This window comes from Rattus rattus, chromosome 13 (assembly GCF_011064425.1).
Source record: "Rattus rattus isolate New Zealand chromosome 13, Rrattus_CSIRO_v1, whole genome shotgun sequence".
NCBI classification, from domain to species: Eukaryota; Metazoa; Chordata; class Mammalia; order Rodentia; family Muridae; genus Rattus; species Rattus rattus.
The window spans coordinates 9,160,004-9,183,994 of NC_046166.1; the positions used below are offsets into that span (position 1 = coordinate 9,160,004).

At 42.8% G+C, this 23,991-nt stretch overlaps 1 protein-coding gene across 3 annotated transcripts in view; it reads right to left on the bottom strand.

Annotated features, from left to right (window-relative positions):
- Mapk8 (mitogen-activated protein kinase 8) overlaps positions 1-23,369 on the bottom strand; it is a 77,252-nt gene extending 53,883 nt beyond the window's left edge. Inside the window, exon 1 of one of the 3 annotated variants that reach the window (XM_032919224.1) lies at positions 23,220-23,369. The gene's annotated coding sequence lies outside the window, so the exon portion shown is untranslated. The remainder of the gene's footprint in view (positions 1-23,219) is intronic. The other 2 variants (XM_032919223.1, XM_032919225.1) reach the window with 2 other exon arrangements.
- Between the last annotated feature and the right edge of the window lie 622 nt (positions 23,370-23,991).

Below are 23,991 nucleotides of genomic sequence, written 5' to 3' on the forward strand. Positions count from 1 at the left end.
TGGTGCAAAGGCCAGAGAAATAACCACAAGTACTGCAGTAGGAACCCACCCGAGGCTTTGGCTGAAAACTAATCTACATGTGCAAAGGACAAAACCCCCAGGGAGGAGGCAAAAGGCAAATTACCTGATTAAGAATTTATTCAGGAAGGAAGATCAAAGAATTAGCACAGATTTCCTTCCCAACTAAAACTAAGGGAGTCAGCAATTAACTTTTTAAAAATTTCAATTTGGGACTAAAAAAATGGCTCAGTGTCTTAGTTAAGAGCCCTTGCAGCCTTCGGAGGAGGACTAGGTTTAGTTCCAAGCACACGGCCCACCCACCACCTGGAACTCCAGTTGCAAGGGCCCTCTTCGCACTCTGAGAGCACATACCCACCTACGGCACATATACAAACAGGCCCGCACATATATAAACAAATGTTTTTTAAAAAAAGAATGAAACACATTTTTAGATAACCTACAAGTCATATTCTTTTCCTTAACCAATAATGACTACTCAAAACAAATCAATCAAAATAAATGAAGAATTCAAGATCACATCATTGCCACCTACATCCTGTTATCCTGTGGATTATAGATAAATGACACAAAGTAATTGCTAAATGTGTTAGCATCCTTCCATTTCCAATCTAGCCTTAAAGAAAACTGTATGAGGTCACAGTACAGCAGAGAAACCATGCCCTCTGCTGGCTTACAGGTAATTCCTCTAGATTCCTCCCAGGGACCTAGCAACAGCTTATGTCATCACCTGCTGTCAAGTGTAGATCTGGCATATAAAAGCATTGCTTGCCACCACAGTCGTTCCCCAACCTCCTTTTTTTCTCTCTGTCCCTCTCCCTCTTTTCCTCCAACGTATCTTTCTCTGTTGCCTCTGCCCCTTCTCCAGGTCCTCACTCCTCTCTCTCCCCCCCAAAAATCTTCCTTATACAATGATATGATTTCTCAGGTGGGCACCGTGGCATGGGCCCTCTAGATAACCCCACCTATGGTCGCATTGTATTTTTTATAACACTCAAGATCTGTGGTTTTGTCTTTTAACCAAAAAGGATCAGATACGTTTGGTTTTACTTTTCAATTAGAAAGGTATGCTTCTCTTCTCCCATAACCCCACCACAAACACTCTGTGGTCTGTATTCAAAGTCCACCTTTGATGTGACTGTAGTTGCCTTTGATTCACTTCACATAGTCTTCTGTTAATGAAGTTTCTGCAGTTGATAGTTCATGACAATATTCTGTGCTATCCGGTAATTACTGTGCTTCCTAGATAGCCTTCTGGCTCAACAGAGGAGGCATTTCACCAGTGAGCAAGTCATTTATGTTAACCTCTGTCCTACCCGATCATCTAGCTCTCTACTTCCAGGCACAGCCTGTCCACTATCTCCTTGATCTGGTACATGTCAGAGAACATCGTGTATGATAAGGTCCCAGCAGATAACCACAGCAGCTGGGGAAAATAACTACAGGACTAGTTTTGTAGCTGGGTGAACACAGGGAATGCAGCACATTAAGTAGAGAACAAAGAAAACTGGGTATTAATCATAGTTCTGACAACCAATATAGTTTTGATTGTAATGAAAACCAAATCAAAAGTGTTTTGCTCTATTCACCCTGTTCTGACAGTTTCCTATGACCTTCCATTCCTCAGATCACACTATGACAACTACAACAAGCTATGGCGACATTTAGGTAGACCTTATTAAAGCAGTATTCCCAAATGATCAATACTTGATGTTTTAAACTCAAACAGGCAGAGACTCACTTACACACAGCACAGGTTGCTGGGTGGTGGCACTTGTCTTTAATCCCAGCACTCAGGAGGCAGAGGCAGGCTGGTCTCTATAAATCTGAGGCCAGATGGGTCTATAGAATGAGTTCCAAGACATCCAGGGCTATATATAAAAACCTTGTCAAAAGAAAAGCAAGCAAGCAAACAAGCGCAGATCACTGATTTTAATATAGGCTATAAAAATATTACATGAGTTCAGATTCCACTGCAATTAATTTGTTAAATTCTGGTATAATATAAGAATAAGATATAAGTATATAGGATTATCTGTGCTGTGATATGGGAAGTGTATATAAGCACTTCTTTCCACTATCTGTAAGCATAAGCCATTCCAGAAAAGCAATTGTGAGCTACTTTTTCACAGAACATTAGTTTTATAAGAGCTACTGACACAAAAACTATTATTATTTATTTAGGTCTGTGTGGGGTCTGTGAGTGTTCAGTGAGACAGAACCTCAGGCTTTATGAACCTCAAGCTCCACAGAACTCAGGATCCTACTTCCAATTCTCAAGTACTCGAGTTACAAACTAGTGACTTGAAAGAGGGCACATAGAAGATAGTTTCTTGATAATGAAAAAAGAGTCTATCGCTTCAAAGCACATAGCAGTATTCACTGACAATGACAACATTCAAACTTTTAAGTGTACAATGACATTTCAGAAAATGTATATCCATTCGATGAACGATCTAAAGATTTTGCTGGTGTACTAGTCAGGGTTTTGTGGAGTCACAGAACTTATGGAATGTCTTTATATATTAAGGGAATTTATTATAATTATTAACCCAACAATGGGTAGATGTAAATGGGAAGTCCAAGAATCTGGTAGTTGCTCAGTCCCACAAGGCGAGTTGTTTCCCCTGGTCTTCTATAGAAGCTGGAATCTTGGAGAAGCAAGTGAGTGAGTGCAAGCAGGTGGAGAAGGGTGAGTGAGTGCAAGCAGGTGGAGAAGGGTGGGTGAGTGCAAGCAGGTGGAGAAGGGTGAGTGAGTGCAAGCAGGTGGAGAAGGGTGAGTGAGCAAGCAGGTGGAGAAGGGTGAGTGAGTGCAAGCAGGTGGAGAAGGGTGAGTGAGTGCAAGCAGGTGGAGAAGGGTGAGTGAGTGCAAGCAGGTGTGGTGAGTGCAAGCAGGTGGAGAAGGGTGAGTGAGTGCAAGCAGGTGGAGAAGGGTGGGTGAGTGCAAGCAGGTGGAGAAGGGTGAGTGAGTGCAAGCAGGTGGAGAAGGGTGAGTGAGGGCAAGCAGGTGGAGAAGGGGGAGTGAGGGCAAGCAGGGGGAGAAGGGGAGGAGAGTGCAAGCAGGTGGAGAAGGGAGTGAGTGCAAGCAGGTGGAGAAGAGGGAGGAGTGCAAGCAGGTGAGAAGGGGAGAGTGAGTGGGGGAGCAGAGGTGGGAGGTGGGAGAAGGTGGGAGTGCAAGCAGGTGAAGGTGAGTGAGTGCAAGCAGGGGAGAAGGGTGGGGGAGGCAAACAGGTGGAGAGAAGGGTGGTGGAGAAGGGGTGGAGGAGGGGGTGAGTGCAAGCAGGTGGAGAAGGGTGAGTGAGTGCAAGCAGGTGGAGAAGGGTGAGGAGGCAAGCAGGTGGAGAAGAGGGCAGGTGGAGAAGGGTGAGTGAGTGCAGGGTGGAGAAGAAAGGTGAGGAGTGCAAGAGAAGGTGGTGAGTGCAAGCAGGTGGAGAAGGGTGAGTGAGTGCAAGCAGGTGGAGAAGGTGAGGAGTGCAAGCAGGTGGGAGAAGGGGTGGGGTGAGTGCAAGCAGGTGGAGAAGGGGTGAGTGGGGAGAAGGGTGGGTGAGGGCAAGCAGGTGGAGAAGGGGGTGGAGTGCAAGCAGGTGGAGAAGGGTGGGTGAGTGCAAGCAGGTGGAGAAGGGTGAGTGAGTGCAAGCAGGTGGGGAAGAGGAGTGAGTGAGGTGGAGAAGGAGAAGAGTGAGTGAGTGCAGGTGAGTGCAAGCAGGTGGGGAGTGCAAGCAGGTGGAGGAGAGAGGGGTGAGTGCAAGCAGGTGGAGAAGGGTGGGTGAGTGCAAGCAGGTGGAGAAGGGTGGAGTGAGTGCAAGCAGGTGGAGAAGGGTGAGTGAGTGCAAGCAGGTGGAGAAGAGTGAGTGAGTGCAAGCAGGTGGAGAAGGGTGAGTGAGTGCAAGCAGGTGGAGAAGGGTGAGTGAGTGCAAGCAGGTGGAGAAGGGTGAGTGAGTGCAAGCAGGTGGAGAAGGGTGAGTGAGTGCAAGCAGGTGGAGAAGGGTGACTCTTCCTTCTTCCAGCGTCCTTATGTGAGCTCCAGCAGAAAGTGTGGCCCAGCACAAAGGTGTGTAGCACCACATCTGGATTTAGAACATGATCTGTACCAGGTTGGCCTTGCATTCAGAGACTGCCTCAGTCTTCTCGGATTAAAAATATGTACTACCTTACCTCGGCCTAAACTTTCATGGCCACTGTGCCTCAAGATCTGGATCACAGGTGTGCCTCCATTTCTGGACTGTAGTTCATTCAAAATGTAGTCAAGCTGACAACCAGGAATAGCCATCATAGCTGGTTTCACAAATGTAACAGTTTTCAAAACCCTTGCTCTTGCCACACATGATGGTGCACGCCTTTAACTCCAACATTCAAGAGGCAGAGGCAGGTGGGTACCTGAGTTTAAGGCCAGTCTGGTCTACAATGTGAATTCCAGACTAACCAGGACTACATAATGAGACGAGGTCTTTAAACAACAACAAAACAAACAGCAAAATCTTTTCAAAAGCAGTGTGTCATAAGAGAATGACCATCTGGTCCTAGTAACTTTAGGAAGGCAGAGGATAGGACAGAAATAAGCCAGGAAAGAGGATGTAGGAGTGCCATATCAACATACCAGAAAATCAAAATTTTAAATTCCAACTCAAAATTTAAGACCAAGCAAAACATGTTTTTCTCTATTAAAATAAAAATCCTCCAATTCTAGCAGTGACTATATTAAAAAAAATACCAGTTACAGACATAGTCATTAGTGTTTTAGCCCCATTTAACCTATACTATTCAAGAATACTTTAAAATGTATGCTCTAACTAGATTTAATATACCTTTTTAAAGTCTCAATCTTCAAACAAATGGCATTATTCATGAAAATGTCTATTTCTTGGCCAAAGAGAACTGCAGCAGAGAATACTATTTTAAAGGATTACATGAAAGGCTCTAGATACTTTGAATTAAAGACTTCAAAATTGCAATATCAAACCAGGGTAATAGAAGTTAACACCTATTACACTATAATCAACAGGAGGAGAAGGAAGAACAGGATGCAGAATTACAGGCCTCACTGTGGTGAGAATTTTGGCTTCTTTAAAAATACAGAAATATTATGTGAATATGTTTTTGTTTTAATCCCAGATGTGATATATGATAGGGCAGTTTCAGATTGTCCACAGCAATTAACTATGATTTGTCTCATGCTATGGCAGACACATGATTTTGTCAGCTAAACTTAAGTTACATTTGAAATTCAGGGGACTCTTAAGAGATGGTATAAAAATGCCAGAATCCTGAGAGCAGCCCGAGAGGCTGCTGCTGCTCCTGCCCCTGCCCCTGCCCCTGCCCCTGCTTGCTGGATTGCTGATTGGAGATATCCTGATGACAAAGACTGGACTTCCCTCAAGGACACCCCTAATCAGCAGGAAGTAGTCTGATGATATTGACACCTCCTTTTCCCTCTAACCTTCCTTCTTGATGTGGTGTTAGGGGGTTGCAAGGTAGAGGGGTAGTGTAGGGGAGTAGGAAAAAGAACCCAATAAAATAGCCAAAAGTTCAGTTACACCTCAAGGTGCATTAAATTATAGTCTTATTACTGATCTCATCCTACCCTAATTTCCCCCCTCTATAAAATTAAGGTGGCAGGAACAAGAGTATGTGCACAAAAAATCTGTTGGGAAGAATATATAAACAACTATTGTGAAGTGCTTTGTATACTTTTTTTAATTAAAAATTCAATTGCTTTTAAAAGTGGCAAATTATAGAGATGCCAAAACACCAAACCAGTTAATCCAGAACATTACAAAGTGAATTATTAAACTTTTTAAAAAAGGTCCAGTCATCTGGCATTAAACTGTCTCTTCATCTAACATATGAGAGAACTACCAAACTACAGATCACTAACTTACCTAAACTGAGCAGGAAAATACTGTTTTTGAAATGAGGAACAGTCTTAGTCACTCTAGCATAAACTGCCCAAATCCCAACAAGCAAACCAGTTCAATGTTTAAAGGGGAAAAAAGGACAATCATGTAAAAATAAGTCTGAAAACAACTTTCTAAAGAAAAAGAGTGTTTCAGGTTAGGGCAAGGTTATAAATCAAGTAAACACTCTGTCACAAGCAAGGAAGCACCCAGCCAACAGTCACACCTCTGGACCAAGTCGACAGAGAAGACATCTTTAGAAATTCCTACTGACCAGGCATGGAGCAGTTTACCTAACAATTAATAGTACCACCTAAAGCAAGTACCGTAAGAAAAACAGTGTAGAAAGAGATGAAACAAAAAACGGGAATACATGAGGTCAACAAAACCCAAAAGCTTATCTGAAAATATAATTTTCTATCTGAAAATATAAAATATAGATACCTCTCTAAGCCAAGGAAAAAGTAGAAAGGAGTAGTTAGGGAGGAAGAAACAACAGCTGGGCCTTGTGGTGTAGGCCTATAATTGTAGCTACTAAGGAGGCTGAGGCAGGAAGATCACAACTTCAAGACTTGCAAGAGCTACACAGTGACTTGAAAGTCAGGTGGTCCACTTAGGGAGATTCTATCTAAAGATTTAAAAAGAATGCTGGGATGCAGACCACTTGCCTAGCATGTATGAGGCCCTGGGTTTGATTCCCAGTACCAGTGAGGAAGCAGGGGAAAATCAGACAAAAGGGAAGGAGGCAGAACACTGAACACAGCTAATATAAGAACGAGATGGGTCATTGTTACTGTCTCAGAGGACACTGGAGTATGATGAAGGGGCAAGCGTGAAGGCACACTGTAGCCCAACACTCAGGATGCTAAGGCAGGAAAATAATGAGCTTGAGGCCAGCATGGGCTGAGATGAGGGTTGTAAGACAGCCTGGATTACTACTAGCAAGACCCTGCCTTTCTTTTTTTAAATGATGACAAAGGAATGCTATGAATTACTGTGACTCTACAACCTGGTAACTTGAGAAAATGGACAATTCTGTGAAGAACCCATCTAAGTTCTTTTTATAAACATAACCTAAACAGAAACATATACACAAAAGAAGAAGAATCAGGCACCTGATAGAGCTGTGTCTATCAATGTAACCAGCAGTTAGTACCTTCTTGAGCAGAAGGCCCCAGTAAGTTCACTAGTGAATTTTGGTAAGCACTTAAGGAAAAGAATGTTTTCTTTCTCTTTTTATTGTATGCATATGTGAGTGCCCTCGAGTATGGATGTACACCACATGCATGCATGTGTGAGTGCCCTCGGGTATGGATGTACACCACATGCATGCATGTGTGAGCGCCTGCGGGTATGGATGTATACCACATGCATGCCTAGTGCTAGCTGGTGTTAGATCTGGAACCTAAGTGAACAGGAGACTGGAGATACATGCAGGTGCTGGAAACTTGTAAGTGGTTTATGTTCTAATTAATCAGTGACTCATCTCTCCAGCCCTCTAGCCCTTTATAATCTCAAAAAGGCAGAAGGCCCAAGTCCTAACTCACTCTAACGGAAAGTATTACTCTAACACCAAAGCCAGACAAAGATGAAAGGAAAACCACAGACCAATACATTGCATGAACACAATGCAAAAATCCTCAACAAATATTAGATGAATTTCAACAAAGTATAAAAAGGAATTATCCATTAAGACCAGGTAGGATTTATCTCAGACATACAAAGCTGGTCCTAAAATCTACTGAGAGATCACATCAACAGGTAGAAAAATCATGTGATTCCCAGCAATGGCTGTGCAAAAGACACCAGACAAACTCTAACAGCCATTCATAATAAAAACAGTCAGAAACTAAGAGGACAGACATCTTTAAAACCGCTCTCTGACTCTAAGGACAGGTTACATAAGTCACCTCTTCCGTGTATATTTTATTCCTTATGGATAGGGATCTTATAAATATTTCTGGAGGTAGGGTAGGATCTTCAGGTGTTGTCCTATATGACTGGTTGTCATGGTCCTCTTAACAGGGCATCATGGTCATGCGTTTGAGGACAATAGAGACTGGTCAGGAGCTAATTCCACATCTACCATTCTCAGTTATGAGACAAGCTGGGGTCTGAACCGGCTTCAACCTTACTGGGTCTTTTGTCTAGTAGAGTGGCTCAGAGGTTAAGAGCACTGAGTGCTCTTCCAGAAGTCCTCAGTTCAATTTTCAACAACTACATGGTGGCTCATAACCATCTGCAATGTGATCTGATGCCCTCTTCTGGTGTGTCTGAAGACAATGGTGTATTTTCTTTAAAAAATATTCTTGGGGGAACAGGGTCTGGCTATGTGTGAAGAGACACTATGACCAAGAACTCTTAAAAAGGACATTTAATTGGGGCTGGCTTACAGGTTCTGAGTTTCAGTCTATTATCATCAAGGCAAGAAGCAAGGCAACATCCAGGCAGGCATGGTGCTGGAGGAGCTGAGAGCTCTCTCTACATCTTCATCTGAAGACCATTGGAAGATTGGCCCACAGTAACACACTTCTTCCAACAAGGCCACTTCTCCAAACAGTGCCGCTCCCTGGGTCAAGAATATTCAAACCACCACACATCCCAAACTCCAAATGCTGAAATTACAGGTGTGTGCACTATTGCACCAGGCTCTGGAGAGTCTTTGAACAGAATGGAAAGCTAGTTAATAGACTCAAAAAGATCGTTAGAAAAATACACTTCTCTGCAGGAGCAAATGAAATAATAGGTTCAACCAAAGCTAATCAATGAATGCTAAAAATAGCAGGTAAATCCCACTGGGAAACAAGATATAGGGAAGCGCAATGTCACGGCACTGATCAGTTACTAAGAGCATGAGACAGTTCTGATCTTTGTAATCCCTCCGCTGAAATACCCTCTTGGTAATACATGACAATAGTTTAAGGCATGACCTGAAGCCTTGTCTAACATATAAGGCACACAGTGTTATCAAAGCTGAAAACCCTAAACACATAGCAGTCTGTAACGCCAAGTTTCTGTTTTTAGGAGCAGTCTCTAAAGACACAAGTTAACCAGCATAAGGAAAGAACCAGCTAAATCCAGAGAATCATCTACCTGACAAGTGGTCTAGTGTGTTCAAGGACCCAGCATTATGAGAAGAAAAATCAGAGGTAAGGACCACCTTAGTGGGCTAACAGTATGAAGCCTGGCTGGAGACACCAACTATGGACTGACTTTAGCAGGCAAAAGTCAAGAAAACAAGGTGGTGGAACAGGACTCTGATTGATTGTAGCCTGCCTTCCCAATATCAGTATGGAAACACCTTCATAAGAGTCCTAAAGCATCTGGCTGTAACAAATTGACCTTTGGAGAAATAAACCAGACCTGGTGGCACATTCCTATAATCCCAGCATTTGAGAGGCAGAGGCAAGAGAATCTAACCTGGTCCATAAATCAAGTACTGGGCTAGTCAAAGCTTTGCAGTAAGACCGCTTCAAATAGAAAATTAAAAATTTAAGTCACTTAGGAGGGAAATGAAATGTTAACTGGTGTTCCTATAAGACTCTTTCCACTTGTTTGTATATATAAGTATTCTAAAGAAGTTGGGAGTCATTTAAGGAGATCAGTTAATAAGGAACCAAAACTGAAAGGAGAGCAGGCAACCAACCAATCGGTCTGCAACAAAGAACACTGCTCTCGACCAGCTCTTAGGACACACACACCACATTAACTCTGAGAGAAGAGGCCACAAGGAGAAAGAAACCACTAAAGAAACCACTCTCATCTTCCAAAGGTTTCACCAAAAATTGCTGAGAAAATCATCGAAAACAGAACACTTCAATAACTCATTTCTTAAGAAATGCTACTTTTCCTCTTCAAATACAATTAAGAAGGATGATGATAAACTCATGATTCTGAAATTCAGAAGAATGTAAACAGATTAATGAAGGACATAAATCAGCTCATAAAGACCTAAAATCAGTTATATACATATATTAGGACAGTAATATACACTAAAACAAATTGTCACTCTTGCATCTAATGGCTGCTACAGAATTACATTTTTCTGCAATCCTTTATCACACTAACAGATGTGCTGTGGACATGGAAATGACAAGGCAGTTAGAAACTCAGCCCTGAGGTTGACTCCAATTTACTAACTTGGAGGTCATTTAAGGTTTCTCTGTGGAAATTTTAAAAATTTCACTCAGTGTGATTTCTCAGTGCCTCCTTTACAATGAGTAGGATTCTAAAGCCTTTGTAACAGCTTGCCACCAATTATGCCAGGTGTTTTTGTAGGTGACTGCTTTCTCTCACTCACATGAAGTATTATCTTAGCTTTATCACAAACTGCAAAATTAATTTTCTCTGCAACCTCTTAAAATTTATCATATTTTTCTTTTCTACTATGTGACAATGCACAGCAACTAGTCCTCCATATGTCACCTCAAGGAAGAACTAAACCATATACACTAAAATGCCCAAGGAGGAATTTCACTATTTCACTACATTATCAGCCTAACAAATCACTTTCCTCACAGTTGTGAACTAGGTAACCCCTATTAACTGTCTCACTGGGATAAACTAGAAAAACTGGACAGACAGACAGACAGACACACTCTCTCTCTCTCTCTCTCTCTCTCTCTCTCTCTCTGTCTCTGTCTCTGTCTCTGTCTCTGTGTCTCTCCCCTACTTCCTAGGAAAATTTGGAAAAGCAAAACAAAACTGAAGGCATCTGAGTGCCTTCACTCTTAAAAACCCACAATCCAGTTAAGTAGGAAGCCTGGTACCAGAACCACGCTGTCTTTCAGGTTCTCTACCAATTCCTCCAAGGTGGCTAAGATGAACTCTCAACCAAGTTAGGGAGGATTAGACACTGCAGCCAAAGGCCAACAGAGGTCAGGCATGGAGAAATGAATTACCCATGGCCTTGTGTTAGGTCAGACTCCAAGAGCAAAGACAACAAAGCAAAGCAGTCTTCTAGAAGCCGAGGCCTAGCTCTAAATACCCCAGTCTCTAGCAAGTTAGGACAAGCAGCGGGTTATATAGCGAGACCCTATCTATCTCCCTTCTGAAAACAAAGAAAAACAACAACAAAAAGAAACAAAGGAAGAAGGAAAAGAAAAGAAAAGACCCACCACTGCCAGAGAGTCCCATAGCACTCCCTTCATGAGAACTGATCCATCACATCTCACACGCCTGCTATGCCACTTCTAGTTTACTTCTTGTATTCACACTGTAAAGGTGCTCTATAAATCCTTTATTTTACCCATTTCTTTTTCCCTTGTCCAAAATTCCTAATTTGTAATAAGCACACTTACATACTACAACTACGGTATTTTCCTGTCTTCCTTCACCCTCTGTAATGGTAAGCAAACTGCTCATGAAATAGGTATATAGTGGGTTGGTCTGGTGCTGATACTATATATTCAAATGCTAAATTCTGTATCCCAAGATCTGGATGCTCCAAGATGAGGAAATCTTCATGTATACCAGCTTTTGTTGTGTAAACCTTGCCCTCCAAGTTCTCCCAGAATGGTTAATAAAGATGCCTACAGCCTGGGCTGGGCAGTAGTGAGGAGACACAAAGTTTCTGGTTGTGGTGGTTTGACTATGCTTGGCCCATAGGAAGTAGCACTGTTAGACAGTAGGTGTGGCCTTGTTGGAGGAAGTGTGTTGTCATTGTAGGGGTGGGTTTTGGAGGTCTCCTATGCTCAGGCTCCACCTAGTGAAGAAGAGAGCTTCCTCCTAGCTGCCTGCAGATGCCAGTCTCTCTGGTTGCCTTTGAATCAAGATGCAGAACTCTCAGCCCCTATGTCTGCCTGCATACTGCCATGATTCCTGTTGCTGATGACAATGGACTAAACTTCTGAAATTGTAAGCCAGCTCCAATTAAACATTTGTAAGAGTTGCCTTGGCCCCCAGTTGAGAAATGGGGCCACCCACCCATCTCAAAATGTTTAACCCAGAATTGTTTCTGTCTAAAGGAAATGCACAGACAACAATGGAGCAGGGACTGAAGGAAAGACCATCCAGAGACCACCCCAACTTGGGATCCTTCCCATGCGTAGGCACCAAACCCTGACACTATTGCTGATGCCTTGTTGTGCTTAGAGATAGGAGCCTAGCACTGCTGTCCTGAGAGGTTCTACCAGCACCTGACGGAGACAGGTGCAGATACTTATATCCAACTACTGAACTGATCTCAGAGACTCCTATGGAGGAGTTAGAGGAAAGACTGTAGGAGCTGAAGGGGATTGCAAGCCCATAACAGTTATCAACTAACCAGACCCCTCAGAGCTCCCAGAGACTAAGCCATCAACCAAAGAGCATACACAGGCTGGTCCATGGTCCCTGCTACATATGTAGCTGAGGACTGCCTTGTCTGGCCTCAGTGGGAGGGGGATGTGCTTGTTCCCATAGAGGTTTGATCTTCCCCCTTCCCCCACAGAGAGGAGGGATGCTAGAGGTAGGAGAGGATGAGTGAGTGGGGAAGCATCCTCTTAGAGGCGAAAGGGAGAGAGAGAGGAAAGGGCGACTCCAGGAGGAGGCATTTGAAATGTAAATTAAAAAACAAGAAAAGAAAAGAAAAGAAAAGAGTTGCCTCAGCCATGGTCTCTTCATATCGATGGAAACCCTAACTAAGACACAGGGCCTAGGGTCTTAGGCAGAAACCACGAAGAGAGGAGGAAGAAGGAAAAGTCACCATGGGGTAGTTAGATCATCAGCGTATGGCCATTAGAGCCAGCCTGTTGGAGTAAGAGTGGCTTAGGCAGAACATGACAAGTGTTAAGGTTCATTATAAATATTAAGATTTTGTGTCTTTTATTTGGAACAAAATGATCTAAGGTAGGGTAGAAACCCCCAAATAATATTTACAGCAACAATGGTATACATGTTTATTCCCATCATGGCTTGCTGACTTCACATATCCAAGCTAACCGTTCTATGTATACACACACACACACACACACACACACACACACACACACACACACACACACACACACTTCAGGGCTTTGCACTTGCTAGGCAAGCTTCTAACACTGTTATACTCCCAGCCCCGCTCTCTTTAATTTAGTATCTTCCTGATTCCACAGATGTTTATCTCTTTCTCCCATCTCACTATCCACATCCAGAATCACCCTGGGCATTACTGATGCCAGTAACTGATATCCTAGTGCAATGATTCTCAATCTTCTTTAATTTAATTAAGGCCTTTAATACAGTTCTTCATGTTGTGGTGACCCCCAACTATAAAACTATTTCATTGCTACTTTATAACTATAATTTTGCTACTGTTAGGAGTCCTAAATATTTGATATGCAACCCCCAAAGGGAGAACCACTGCACTAGTGCAATCTCCCCCATCCCAAATACTAATAGAAAATTCCAGCATCTCTATGCTAGACTTCTGTTATGCACAAGTTGCCTTAACCTCCTCATCCATGTCAGATTCCATGATTCTCTGTTACTACTCTCAGCACACCTTTTTAAAAAGCCTATTTCCTTATTTCTTCTCTTGTACTAAGCTGGTGTGATAAGCTGCTGTGATAATCAGTTTTGGTTCACCCTTGCTATGTTGCTCTACCATGTTATTCAACTGAACACAAATCTAGGAGCTATTAAGGAGATATTTTACAGATGTTAATAGCTGTAGTCAGAAGACTTTAGGCACAAGAAATTATTCTTGATAATGTGGTCAGGCTTCCAACTGTCTGAAGATGAAATTCTTCCTCAAGAGTACATAAGAGACTCTCAACCTGTGGTCATTACCCCTTTAGAGAATTAAAATATGCATTTAGAGGGGTCACCCAAGACCCTCTGAAAATGCAGATATTTACAATTCACAACAGTAGCAAAATTAGTTATGAAGTAACAATGAAAATAATGTTATGATTTGAGGTCACCACAACATGAGGCACTGTATTAAAGGGTCACATCATTAGGATAGTTGAAAACCACTTGTTTTTCTTCTCTTGCCTACTTATGCCAAAGACTGCAAACTTGCCAACCCTCACACTAGGAAATTCTTCGAAGTCTTATCTACCCACCCATCTGTCTATAATTCCAAATGCTTTATTTTAACGATTTATTTAGCTGAGTGAGGTGGTGCTAGCCTTTAATCACAGGACCCAGGAGGGAGGCACAGACAAGAAGATGGTTCCAGATCAGCCAGGGCCATATGGTAAAAACCCAGTCATAAAAAATTAATAAATTAATATTAATTAGATTTATTTATTATGTGTATCAGTATTTTGTCTGCATGTAGGTGTACCATGTGCCTACTTCATGCTGGGAGAAGTCAGATCTCCTAGAACTGGAGTTACAGACAGGTATGAGTCACTTGTGAGTCCTCTCAATACAACCTGGGTCCTCTCCAAGAGCAACAAGTGCTATTAACCACTGAACCATCTCTTCTCCTACTGTTTTTGATTCCTGTAAGAATTGTGTTAAACATGGCAAAATCACCCTAAATAAATCTTAATGCCTTACTTGTATTTTTTTATAATCAGTGGTATTGGAGGTAGGGGAGGTCGCAACCAGACTGATAGACTGAAATAGATTTAAATTCCAAATTTTAAATTTTAAATGAACCAGTGCTTCAAACTTCCTACACTTCCATTCTCTTCTGCTTGCCCGAATGCCCTACTTCACTGAAAAATCAAAAGCCACAGAGATCAGAGTCAGAAGTATTCACCTTCCAAACACCAAGATTCCTTGGAAGAACACAAACTGATCTGCTTATTCTATGGAAAGCACCAGTCCAAATATGCTCTTTCCTAAACATTTCCATTTTCACTCACTTTTTGGACTCCACATTTTCATCTCTTTTTTTAAAAAAAAATTATTTATTTATTTATTTATTTATTTATTTATTAATTATATATCAGTACACTGTGGCTGTCTTCAGACACACCAGAAGAGTGCATCAGCTCTCATTACAGATGGTTGTGAGCCACCATGTGGTTGCTGGGATTTGAACTCAGGACTTCTGGAAGAGCAGTCAGTGCGCTTAACCCCTGAGCCATCTCTCCAGCCCACATTTTCATCTTTTAAAGGTTGTCTATATACACACAACACCAAAAAACAAAACAGTAACAACAAAACACCATTTAAACAACTTGAATTTAGCTTCTTGTTTAAATTGTTCATCAACAACTTTCCTGTAATTTATAACTATTTCCTCATCTGCAAAATTGGCTATCATGCCTCAAGTCATCATGGGATAATAAAACAATGTAAAAGCACTGGAACAGTACATGGTAAGCCTGTATCAGTACCAACTATTTGCATCATCTGAATACTCTAGAATCCCATTTTCCCTGAGTTCTCACTTTTTTTTCTAGCTTACTCAACATCAGTAGTAAATTATGTCAGGGCCTATGGGGGCGGGGCGTGGGGGAGTTCAAGATGTAGTTTCTCTATAGAACAAGCCCTGGTTGTACTGGCTGTCCTGACTCTGTAGACCAGGCTGGCCTTCAACTAGAGACACACCTGCCTCTGCTTCCCAAATGCTGGGATTAAAAGCACTTGATATCATGCCTGGCAACTCTTAGAGCCAGGAATGGTGGGATGTCAGCAAACAATGAAATTCAGCCAGGTGAGATGAAACACCCCTCCATTCCCCAGGTCATGAGAGAGGGAGAGCTGGTCCCACCATCTGCCTAGGCAAAGCAGGATAGCTAGTCATGGTAACTCAGAAGAGTGTTGGAGGGCTGACCAAATTCAGCTTCCACGTAGGCCCAGATCCAGAGCTCTAAGTTGACCCATTCTAGTATCTGTCCCATAGCTGAACTGCTGAAGTGAGTGAAAGGTCCAGTCCTGCAGATCCAAAGCTGCAGGATCTCCATGACACAGGACCACAGACTATCTAAGAGTTCCAGTAGGGATCCAGTAATAATAGAGTACTAGAAGCCAGGGGCCTCACACCAGAACAAAGACCCATTGCAATGAACATATGCAAGTGAAGATGTGTGGACAGAAGGGGCACACTGTGTGACTCACAGTGTTATACAGCAGCTTCCACAGCAAGATGGTTTTGTTTTGTTTTGTTGCTGTTTTAGTTTTATTTTTTTTCTTTTGGGGGGTGGGGTGGGGTTTGCAGGGTGGATGTGAAGGGACATGATGAGTGGGTCTGTGAAATTCACAAAGAATTAATAAAAAGTAAAAAAAAATGTTTAAAAAGAGAAAAAGAAAAACAGCAAAAAATTTAAACAAAAATTAGAAAAAGAAATAGGGCTGGAGATGGCTAAGCAGTAAGGAGCACTTACTGTTCTTCCAGAAAACCCTTTTGGTTCCCAGCACTCACATGTGGCTCACAATTGATTTTAACTTTTATATATGTCTCTATATCTCTTTCCCTAGGGAAAAAAGTAAATTTTGCAAATCGAAGAAAATGAATAACAAATCAAGGATAGGGTTAGTTCCTAAGGAAGAAAATACAAATATTCCCTTCCATGATTCTTAATCTCACTAAGGGCAATGAAGAAAAAAAGCAGTTATCCTTACCCAGTGCTGGAGCAATGCAAATTGGACAACTTTAGTTACAAGTGTCAAAGCTACATGTGCGCAAACGCTCTGAGCCAGCAGCTTCACCCCTACAGTTTATTTTATGAGATATCCTACCTTTACATAATCTAAAGTTCTATGTGCACAAGACAATCTACTTGGTCAAAAGCAACTAACTGCACATCAAAAAGAGCAAGTACATTTAATATCTCTCCTTCCTTTTTTAAGGATGGTCTCAATATGTAGCCCTAGAATCACTGTGGAGGCCAGGCTGACCTCAAACTCAGATCATCAGAATTAAAGCATGTGCCAACACACCTGGGCAAATGGCACACTATCGTGATGAAATCAAGCACTTGATGTCAAATGCATGTATCAAAGTCATAACCTCTACAATGACAGTGTTTGGAGATGCAACCATTGGAAAGTACGAATGTTGGATGAGCTCATAGGATGAATTAATGTCCCAAGAAAAGAGACCGAAGCACTCTCGGTCCATGTGAGAATGCAGGGAGAAAAAGAGGGCCCTCACCTAGGAAACCAATTGGTCCTTGTGAGAAATGTATTTCTGTTGTTTCATCTACCCTGTGTATGGCATTTTATTATAGGAGGCCAAATAAGAGAACAATGGAATATCACAATGTTACCTAAAAATGTTATTTACACAGTGATATGAAATAAAGCTCTATTAAGAAAAAAAACTGCAAAGAACAGCAAATCTGCAACACTTAGACGCAAAGGGAAGAGGACAGTGGGTATTCGGTATGGTCCCTTTTGTAGAAAGATCAAACTCCATGAAAATAAAGGTGAAAGGTTTCTTAAAATAAGTGTGCCCTCCATGGTGGCAAAATCTGACAAGGACTGGCAAGAGATGTACTCTTTACTCGTGCCAACTACTGTAGTATCTATGCTTATTAATGTTCGATTACATGCACGTATGCTCAACCTGCGACCTCTGAGCTCACACTAACTAAGGTGTATGAAGGTGGCTCAACACCCAATAGCGAGCCTTCCTAAACACTGAGGAGGGAGAGGAAGAGGAAGAGGAAGAAGAGGAAGAGGAAGAGGAAGAGGAAGAGGAAAAGGAGGGGAGGAGGGGGGTGGTGGTGCTGGTGCTGCTGCTGCTGCCGAAGTTGTTGTTTTTTGGAGGATAACTACACTATGCGGTTCTCAAATGTGATCCTATACAAGGGCTTGTCACTGTCAAAAGGTTGGATACACCTCCTATCAGGATTTGCATAAAATGGTAGATATAGTTATCATCTTTCTGAAATTCATCTTACAGAAGAAGCCCTAATTCTGAAATACAGTCAGACCAAGGTTTCAAATAAGGGAAATCTATATTTACTCATACATGAATCACCTATCTTTGGAAAGATCCACAGGAGCACTGTTTCCTAGTGGGTTGCTAGCACAGTGAGAAGATTAACTGTGTGTCACTTTTTAAGTCTTTGAAATGCTAATTAAAGTTGGTGTACTTCTCTGTCAGAATATAAATGAAATGTAAATAAATTCTCAAAGCCATACTGCTTAGGCTGAAGAGTGACCCTTTCTCTAGTCTTTGCAGCAACAGCCTTTTCCCTATCAATATCACCTTCAGTTGACTCAAACAACTTCTGAGTAAGAGACCCATCCTCTCAAGAGTTCAGGAATAGGGAGTTCCTACCTCACTAACAGCCTTCAGGAAATTTAGAGTCTTTTAAAGCTCCCTCCCAAGCAGGGCAGGTATGTGGAGGTGTCCTTAGTATCATGGCGGCTGGCAGGCTGGGTCCTCTGGGCATCAGAAAGCTTCCTAGTACTGGAGAAACACTTATTTTTTAAAAGTGCTCTGAGCACAGATCAAGCCTTACCTTCACAGCCTAAATACAAGTTGGAGGACTCAAGTATAAGCAATGTCTTCTCTACCATTCACTTTTCACACTTTCCATAAACTTATTTCAACACTCTTTTGAAACAACTTCAGTGAAGTTTGCCTTATGTGATTTTCATTCTTCTGTACACTTTCAACTGTTAACCAAATTTAGAAAAGATAATTTGCTTGCTTTCTGCTCTTTATAAAGCAAGCAATAGCTTAAAGGTAGGCTAAGCCATGTCAAAGTTGGGACATTTCCAACTATCTCATAGGCAAAAGAACTTCCTAAGGAAAAGACCAACATTATTCCCTCTGACTCAGACTCAGAGTACAGAATAAAGATCGACTTTCCTTCAGTGTGTGTCAGGCTTCCAAACCACTTACTTCCTAAAGTGGCATAGAATAGGTTCTCAGTGAATCTGTCTTCTATAACATCAGTGTCTTCATAATTGCTATCCCCAAGAAGGAACAAGAAATTCCATCTACCATTTATTATATCCCCAGAAACTGCAGAGAACCCTAATAACTTGAAGGAACTGCTGAAGTTACCAGGTCTCTATAAATTTGCTTTCTTCAAGTCAAAGGCCTCAGGAAGATGAAACATAAAAGATGAGACAACATTCCATTTTTCTTCAATCGTGTTACAGGACTAGAATTATTCTCAGCTCCTGGATTCCTACTTCTCAGATACCTGCCAGAACAAACCTAGAAAGCGTAGGGAATACTGTGTTATGGGAAATGGCTTTAAAAGGGGGCATGTGAGGTGGAGTGGTGGCATTGTATCACAGATCATTACTTGTTTTGGAATGTTTCCAAATTTGAAGTCAGAGAGGATTACTGGTCTAAATGTTAACACAAATGATCTCGGTCAACTCAGATTAGTTGAGATTTTCAAACTTTAACAAATCCACCAGAGATGCAGACAGAAACAACTGGCATATCCTGGAGAATCTGAATATGTACTATCCATCAACATGATTAAAAATCCACTGGTCATTTTGCAATCATTTAAAACGGGGAAAAAAATTGTTTAACTGAAAACTCTAAAGCTTCCTGAGTGCTTATCTACCACCAAGAAGCAAAGCAGTCTCATGCAGTGCCTAACTCCACTGCAGGACACCATGCGGTGTGATATTAGTCCTCTCAACTGGGGGCTAGTAAGGCTGGCTTAAACATGCTATATAATCTGAACTAGCTATGTCACAGAATTAGTTACATGTGGAATATGGAGTGGGACTCAGAGATGACCCTAAAGACATGCTAGCCATTTCCTATATTTTGGTTCCTAAACTTTTTAAAAAATTGGCAAATTTTAACCAAATCTGAAATTTCTGAAGATGTAACAGGAGACAAAGATATTTGTTCTGTGATATAACTCACAGCATACAGAAAATGGCACAAATTTTCTCAAAGCTCTCATGTATACACACATACACACAAACTAAACTGTTCAGAGATTTGCAGCAGGATTCGGTAGGAGGAGGCTTTTCTCGTCCTTTAAAGGAGCATAATTCACTGTGTAACCATGCCTTAAACCCATACGCTTCTTGGGATAATGAATTCTCCATTTCCTCATCTTCCACAGTCTTGGCAGAGTATTTCATCAAAAGGTATGGTGCTGTGAAGCAAATAGAATTTGCCATCAAAAAAACTAGTGCTTATCAAAAACTGTCACCTAAGTCTGATACTGGAGACCTGATTTGTACTTCTCTTGCTTGGAGTTTTCCAGTCACTCATCGACTCCAACAGTTTGCAGGGCAGACTCCACACTTATGATGACAAACTACAAGGAAACAGGTTCCTGGACTGTCTTAGGCCAGCCTATTGCTCTGAATGACAGGATGACTCATGTGTGTGCTCCTGTCACTTGTTAGTAAACTCTGAATCCTGCCTCTTTTCTAAAGCCAGAGCTGCATTAGGGTAGGAATGCACAGCTCCTGGATGCTCAGGTGGTGATCAGGACTGAGACAACAAGCATCACAGTTCAAAGAGCAAGTGATTCATGTGTAAAGCTCTAGGGTTATGGCTTCCTTGTCCTACATGAGTTGGAAATGCTACTATCCATACCACTGACTTGAGCAGTCTTCTAGAGAACTGACACCTAAGTCAGACATATTTCTATACCTGAGGTAAAGTATCTCAAGTATGGAGATGACTCAAATTTGTCAAATGGCAGGCAAAGCAGAGCAACTCAAGGCTGGCTCCTATCCAGCAACCCCTCAATACCAGTGGGATGGTTTATGGCTAGTTATTAACAACAAATTACTGTTTCACCGCCATCTAGTATCTTCAGCCCATTTCCATAAGACCAGTCACAGAACAAATAATTATGATTCTAACGGTATTCACTGAGAATGAAAGAATTTATTCTTTAGCTTGGGGCCCACAATGGTCTTGAACTCATCTTGCCTTAGCCTCCCAAATCCTGGGATTGCAGGCATGCATCACCATTTGTGCCTCAATTTACTCTTACACTGATTTCCTTTCCAGGTAATTTCTCTCAGGATAGAAAGGAGCAGGAAGCATGGTAGATTCCTAGTCTGTCATGACAAACTCATTAAAGGAACATGTTCTCCTTCCTTTCATACCCTCTTCCTTTCAAACACCAGACAGATTTTGTTTAAGGGAGGTTTTCTATGCACAACGATGATCTGGAATACTATAGTAGTGATGAATGCATGTCATAAAGTAAACCACTCTATAAGGACAACTCTGTTATGTGAACTAAATACGGAAGAGAGCTGTTCAAACAACAGAATGTAGCAAACAACCTAACTGAATCTACGCAGAGTCTGAACCACTCAAATAATTTCTTAATTCTGGAGTCCATTCCAGAGCCCAATATATTTAACTAGGTAAAGCAATAAAAGTTTGGTGCCTGAAGACCCGTATCTCATAGTAATAAAGTCATTTTCTTATTTTTTTCATTCCTATCTTACCAGTAAATAAATTCATCTGAACTACTTTCATACTGAAAAGAAATATTTTTAAATAGTAGAAATGCACCAAAATTGGGAGTTTTAAACCCCTATGCTTTGTGAGTTGAATAAATACAAATTAAAACTTAACCTTTCTAGTAAGTGCCTCTAAAAAAATTAATCAACTCTAAACTACTAGAAATATTTGGAAAATACATTTACAGAGGCTGTTGTACTTTTCAACCTCAATCATCAAAAAACTTTCGACATGACAGTCACAAAGGATAAATACAACTCATCAAGTAAAGAAACTTGTCCTGGAAACCCGGGAAGCTGAGTTTCATGTCTAGAACCCACATAAAGTTGGAAGAAGAGAACCAAGCCCACATAGTTGTTCTTAGGCTTCCACATGCCCCTGTGTGCCCCAAAAAACATCTTGCAGACACACCCACAACCATAGTTTTTTATGAGAGAAATGCAATCATGGTGGACTCCTAATGAAACATCATTGTGTCTGAGTGTATGCATACATACGACTGGAGAAAGCACTTACATAAATACTGGAGGTGGACAAAGTTCTTAACTTTGACGACAAAGTACCAAGTAAATGCCCTTTATTTACAAGAGACTGTGTTTCATTTGGAGATTTTGGAGCACCTCTGACTTCTAAGTATGGATTCTCAACTTTTATATATAAATATACGGACACACAAGTCACAATCCTCTACTTTATCAACTATATAGAAAAAAATATCAGTGGTGGTTAATGGCTGGGAGTGAAAAGTGACTCCAAACCCTCTGGTGGTCTTAACAGGTAATGTCCTCTATTAATTTACCGTCTAGCCAACAGAGTGATAGGTGACACTTCTGAAACTTCGCGGGGAATTTAAGGCTTAATTCTAAAATTTTGTCTATAAAAGTCTTCGAATCAACCCAATGTGTATGACTTCCATGCTAGGTGATGGAGAAATGATGCAAGATAGGCCTCTAAGTGCCATTTTGATTGCTTGCTTTCGTCAGACACAGCAGTAAATCTCCCAGGTTTAACAGCCTCGGTAAGAAGACTCAAGTCACCACTACCAATAACAAGAAAATTGACAAGGCGGACGTTGGGGGGGGTGTAAAAATGGTATATTTAAGCCAAATCTAGATATTCTTCCTAACATACCATTATCCTTGGAAGCTCCAGGAAAATGAGTCAAATACCTTACTTAACATACATCCCTTATATAATCGTCTCATTTAAAGACACATCTATTCTGCTCCAAAATACCCTAATTCTTAGGGGTCTTTCTCTTGGCCCTCACATCTCCATCTGGGTACAGTACTAACAGTTGCCAAATCAATGAATGAAATAAACATGTTCTAACTGACTAAGAGGTACTTGGTGGATGCTGATCTCAAAACACAATAGGCCAACAGACCAGAATTCTACTACTGAAAAGACCACTTAATTTCAAAAGTAAAAATAGCAACTACCGAACCCCGTGCAGTCAACACGTTATTAAATTCCCGGTGGGATGGGAAACTTTCGGATATGACAATGTGAAGCGTCCCTTATGGTTCTTTAAAATGGACTTGGTTCTACCTTGTCTGGACTGGGAACCCAAGCGCAAGACAAAGACAGCGGCAGGGGAAAGTCAAAAGGTCAGCGCCAGGCGCCCCTCTCAAGGCGCGGTCCGTAGGCCGGCGCACTAGCGGCCACCCGGCTCTTCTGGGCGTCGCGGCACTCACGTCCGCACAAAGAAACCGCCCACAGTCAAAACACGCTCCCCGTGGGTGCGGGAGACGTATGCACCGTCGCGTCGGCCCGACCTCCGCGGGAACACCTCCGAACTTGCCGCCCTCCCGCTCCATTCCCCCCGCGAGACGTTGAAGCCGGCCGGAGCGGTGAAGCCAGGTCGCCTGGAGTGGACCACGCCCCCCGCTGCCCCCGCCGCCCGCGCTATTGTTCCCGCGCCGCCCCCGCCCCGCGCGCGTTCCCGGGAGGGGGTCACGGCCAGGGAAAGGCGGCGGCCGCCCGAGCCGCGGCGCCCGCGCACTCACCCGGCAGTGCAGCCAACGGAGACCTGGAAGCCCGTAGCGGAGAGCGGCGCCGTCCCGCGGTGGCCGCGGCCGCTACTTAATCCTGCTCGCGGCTCAGCGTTTCGGCCGCAACGTCCGGCCTCGGCCGCTCCGCTGACTAACAGAGACGCGGTCCGTCAGCGCGCACGCCCGCCCACGTCATCGCGCAGGGCCCCGCCTCCGCGCCGGCGAGCGGCCTGGGGGCGGGGCAGCCCCGGGGGCCCGGATTACGGGGGCGTGGCCCCGCGACTGGGGGCGTGGATGCACCGGAGGGCGGACAGCAGTAGCGGAGGTCCCCGGAGGGCGGGGCCGCGAGCAGGGTCTAGAAAGCCGCGTGTGAGGGGCGTGGCCGGGAGCAGCAGGGGGCGGGCCTGCGACGGCACGTGGCGGCGCGTGGCGGCGAACCCCAGTCATAGCTTAAGCTTCCTGGGTTGCTAACCTCGCGGGGAGGAGGGGTTAGTATTTGAAGGTCAGGCACGCGTGCCAGGGCACACACCTGAGCCACGGAGTGTCCTAGTTTGACAGACACTCTTCCAGGGCCTACCACCCACCAATGAGTAAATGTTCTCCAGATCCCTAGAAAAAGTTACCTCCTTCCTTTCCCCACCCCCTGAAAACCCTCGTGCTCCAGATTCTTTACTACCTGATTTACTCGCATGGCCTAGTGGCTCCCGCAAATATTAATTATTCACTGCTAAACTGACGAGCCAATGGATGAAAAGGTAGTTAAATTACTATCATTCATGCAGTAGAA